The following is a 5,128-nucleotide window of genomic DNA, read 5'->3' on the forward strand; positions in this document are numbered from 1 at the left end:
ATCTGCAACAAAAATAGAATTTTTATTTTAATGTAATTTATTTTAATTTAATTAAATTATTGTATTTTAACATACCTTCTACATTCAAAGGAATGAATGTCATTGCTTTTTCATGCATGTATGAAAAGGAATCTTGATCAACCTTATCCCACTGATCCATCTTCTCAATTTCCCACTTGGAAGATTTCTGAGAGCCTGTGTAGGGTTCAGGCAAACAGACGATGAGACGATGTTCCATACTCTGAAAACATCAATATGAGGAGTTTAAGAAGATGGACAGGCATGTAGGCACTTTTATAGTGTCCTGCAGAATAACTTCACTGACTGGAAATTCTGTTTCTGTCTAATCTCCTTTGTCTTCTTGCAAACTCTGGAAACTATTGATCTTTTCATGCCTTTATGGTTTAAATTTTCATAAATGTTGTATAATTGCAATCAAACAGAATATGGCCCTTTTATAGAGTCTTCTTTTATTCAACAATGTATCAATCTCATAGCCTCATAATTCATAAGACATACATTTTCAACTTCTTTGAATATATACCATGCTGTGTGAAAGTACTGTGACCAAAAGCAGGTTGGAGAAAAAAGGGTTCACGTCCATATCACTGTCCCTGAAACTAGTCAATAGAGTAGCTCAAGCAGGGAAGGAACCTGGAGGCAGGAGCTTATGTAGAGTCCATGTAGGGTTTTCACTTATTGACTTGTTTTTCATGGCTTACCCAGTTTGCTTTCTTATAGAACTCAAGACTATAAGCTCAAGAGTGGATCCACCCACAATGGGCTGGGCCCTCCCACATCAATGACTAATTACAAAAAATGCCCTAAGGCATGTCTACAGCCTGATCTTATGGATCAGTTTTCTCTGTAATGTTTCTGCCTCTCTGAAGTCTCCCTTTCATGCCAAATTGACAAACTACTACCTTTTTTATTTTTTATTTTTTCCAACTTGACACAAGCTAGGTTCATCTGGTGGGAAGATAGAGTCTCAATTGATAAGATACCCCCTTCAGATTGTCCTGTAGGTAAGTCTGTAGGACATTTTAATTAATTGTTGGTATGGGAAATTATTGGTAGGGTACAGCCTAAGTGGGTGGTGCTATCCAGGGCAGGAGTTTCTGTGTTGTATAACAAAGCAGGCTCAATAGGCCCTTGAGATCAAGCCTTTACTTTAAGCAGAGTTCCTCTCTGGTCTCTACTTCAGTTTCTCCCCCTAGGTTCCTGCTTGATTTCCTGCCTTTGCTCCCTTTTATGATCAATTGTAATATGTAAGATGAAATAAACCCTTTCCTCCCCAAGTTGCTTTTGATCAGGTGTTTATCATAATGATGAAAGAAAACTTAGTCTTAAGTTCTTAAGAGCTTTTGACAGAACAGAACAATGCCATGATCCAATAAGGAAACGTGGTGAGTTAAGAATTGGTAGCTTATGGGAAAAAAGTATTCTGGATAAAGAGAGTTAAGAAGGCTGGGACTGGTGACTTAATAACTGTGTAATTTGGGAAGCCTACTGAACGATGAAGAGGTGCGGTATCCTGTTTGGATGTTTAAGGACTTGACGATGATGGTGGCATAGCATTAAAGCAACCCTTGGTTCTTTTAGCATTTATTTTCTAGCCACATGGGGATTAAAACAGCACCCGAAGATGCAGGAATATGGAAGTGGCATTTGAGCAGAGATCACAAACGTCTGTAGGAAAAGAACATTTCAGAATGATGTGGTGGGCCCTGAGGCATGAGCATATCTGATGGTGAGTTGCAAGTAGCAGTGACCTGCAGAAGAGAGATGTTTGTGTCAAAGCAGGCTACATATCACAGAAGCTGCAAAGGCAAATGGCGAGAACACTGATTTCACTTGCCATAGAATCATCCCACTCCTTTGGGAAAGAGTCAGTTGTAGGAAGCAATAGTGATAAGTAGAGATGGTGGTGACTGAATAGCAAAGACAGGATGAAGGGAAGTAGCTGGAGTTGCTATTTAACAGCATCATTTTCATTTTTTATAATATCTTAAAAACAATATATACAATAAACAACTTTTTATTTCTCTTAAAGTTTCATTGGTCTTCCACTCTTCATAAAATGGCATAAACATTCCTCATAATTAAGACAGAAACTTCAACTTGTTCTTCCTTACTTTTCCATAGGCACTCAGTAAGCAACTCCTGTCACTTAGAAGCCCTTTCCAGCTCTGTTGCAGTTTCTTTTACTGATGCTCTAGCATTCTCCTGAAATAGTGTAACCTGGTAACAGTGCCTTCCATGGTCCTTATGTTATGTCTAGGTTCTCAAGTGTGCCCTTAAGGTGCAAAGAAGGTTAATTTATTGTAGACAAAAGCCTTCAGTAGATCCCTGCTAAGCTTTGGGTTAAACTGATCTCCCTGGGAGCTACCTGCTTCTGTCATGTACAGGCCCTGTTCTATCCTAAGTTCTACTAAATTGGACTGTGATTCATTATACACAGCACAGGTCTGGTGATGCCTAAAATAATATTAACTCTATTGCAATAGTACCAGTTTATGCTAGAAAAAAACTTAGGAGGTAAGATATTCTACAACTATTTAATCATACCAGTTCTTAATGAATAATTTTTTTAACGTTAAGTAGCCCATTGTAATTCCATGACCAGTATACAGTAATTCAACAAAATTCAAAGGCAAGTGGTTTCTCAGACAGTGGAAAAGGAATAAAAAGCAAGACCTGTTGGTGACTGCTGGCCTTTGGTTGCTTCCCCACTCCCCCACTCCTCCCTATATTTCTACTCCTAAGCTTTAAATAGCTCTGCTTCCAATGTCTATTCAAATGCTAACAAGTCAGAACATACCCTCAGAAGGATGCCTCCCTGCTGCAGGCTGTAATGATGAGATTATACATTTCAACACCTGGATGTGACACTCAAGAGAAGAATTTTGATCCCCTAGTATAAAGAGTCTCATTAGAGAAAATGAAATGTGAACTCCCCCTCGTAGGACTAGCATGTTCTTTTAGGTAAGCAGGCTGCACTTACACTGGAAAGGCATTCTTTGATCTTCTGTGAGTCCAAGTACTCTGCACATGCATACATTTAAAACAATGCTTATCGTTTGTTTTGTCATTACAAGTAATCCTGCTTTGGTCTCTTTGAACTGTAGGCAACAGGCAATTCAACTTAAGTCTTTTCTAGACATCCTCCTTTCTCTATTGGCTGATGAAATTTCCTTGGATTTAACACCTGAAAACACTGTCTCCTTTCCCTTTCATGATGCAATTACCAGAACAGATACATTGTTAAGCTGCACCCAGGAAGTCAGTTGAGTAATTGAAGAACAAACTAATTTACCTTCTGACCTTTCTTAACCAGGAAGTTCAGAAAGACAACTTAGAAGTTAACCTACACATCTGGGGATTTGGAAAACATAGTTTGTCAATAAACAGCTTCTGAGTGTCACTATTCATACGTCTGTTTTATATTTGATTCATTGTGTTGTAGATATATTAGAAATCTATGACAAATGGACAGTGTTAGGTTTTAAAACATTAGTGACAACTTGGTAAACATGCAAAATGGATAAATAAGTTTTCTGATCATTTTTTAAACCAGTCCTGTTCATTAAAATTAAATTTTAATCAACTCAAAATTAAAATGTCATTTATGGCTAAGACTTTCCAGCAATACATAGTTGTGTAAACAGCTGGCAAATTTCTAGATATCACATCTGGTAGGTGTGGATGAAACTCATTAGATTAAGTCTTCTAAGCATGGATGTGTGCCAAAGCTTTGATATGATAAGCATTTGTTCCTGATGGCGGTCATTTGTTCTTTGCCAGCTCATAAGTGCTTCCTTCTAGCCATGGATTGCATTTCCGCTGGCATGTGAATCACTGGCCACCACATCCCTGCATATTATAATCCCTGCGCAAAGTAATTCCTAACCGATCCAAAACAGGCAAAGGGAACTCACAGTATGCTGACTGGCAGGAGCAGCTTCCACTCAGGGCAAGAGAGTTTTAACAAAAGAAGGAAGTCTGTGCAATTCTGAAGGGTCACTTGAACATTTGATTACAGACTCGGAGAGGCTTGTAGTAAAGGCCTGTTATGGAGAAGACAGAAGTCAGAACAGTTTGATACCAAAGAAAACGTCTGTTTTCTTTTAGATATCCCCTAGTAGGTGACTGTAGAATTTTCTGGTTTTCTTCGAGTTAGTGTGTGAGAAAAGGGCTCAGGCAAGCTATGTGTAGATGTGATGGTTGCTAGGAAGAAGGGCTGATAGATAGCACATGCCTTGCTTAAATAACGGGTACAATGTGATTCTTGTGCAGTTCTCTGTCTTTCTCAAAGTGTTTTGAAGAGACAATGCTTCTGCCGTGGAAGTGACTGATGCTAATAGAATTCTCTATTTGCAAGAAAAATATAACAAAATCTGTTCCAGGTGACAACAAAGAAATGGATAAATGGTGAATCAAATACTTCTATCACTAATACAAGGATGAAATTCAATTTGGGGATGCGTATCATCAGTGACCCAGCAGACCCATGATTTATTATTTCCAATTGTACTTGGTAAGATATAATTCAATGTGTAGCATAATATGATAATAAGCCATTATGTCTCTATTCTAGTGAAAGTATCAACTTTTGTGTTACTCATACCATTTTTTCCACCACAAAATTGCATTTTGTCTGGCATATTCCCTGATACAGATAGTCATCACAAAAGCATCTGTAATACCAATGTACTTAGTATCTGATGCTTGAGGATATTTTGAAGTTAGAGGATGAGGATACTTCAAGTCTGACACAAAACAGAAAGTGAAGAACTGAAGCAGGCATCCTACCCTTCTCAGTAGATATGTGTGTCCTTTCCCCAGCCTTGCTTTTGTCTTATTTTAAATTTTCTGCAAACTGATGCTAAGGGTCAGTCTGCAGCAGATCGCCACTGACATCCGGTTACTTCCAACTCATTTGCCAGGGTCACGTGGAGAGACCCCTTAACTAATACTTGGTGTGGTCCCGACCATGTTTTAATTGGAGGCCATGGCTCAGTATGTATTTTTTCAGAAAAAGAGAACAGAGCCTGATGGCTCCCTGAAAGATTAGTCCGTCAAGTGGACACAGATCTCAAGCCTAATAATTGTGATTCTGATGATAATG

This window comes from Grammomys surdaster, unplaced genomic scaffold, assembly GCF_004785775.1.
Source record: "Grammomys surdaster isolate TR1022 unplaced genomic scaffold, NIH_TR_1.0 97, whole genome shotgun sequence".
Taxonomy (NCBI): domain Eukaryota; kingdom Metazoa; phylum Chordata; class Mammalia; order Rodentia; family Muridae; genus Grammomys; species Grammomys surdaster.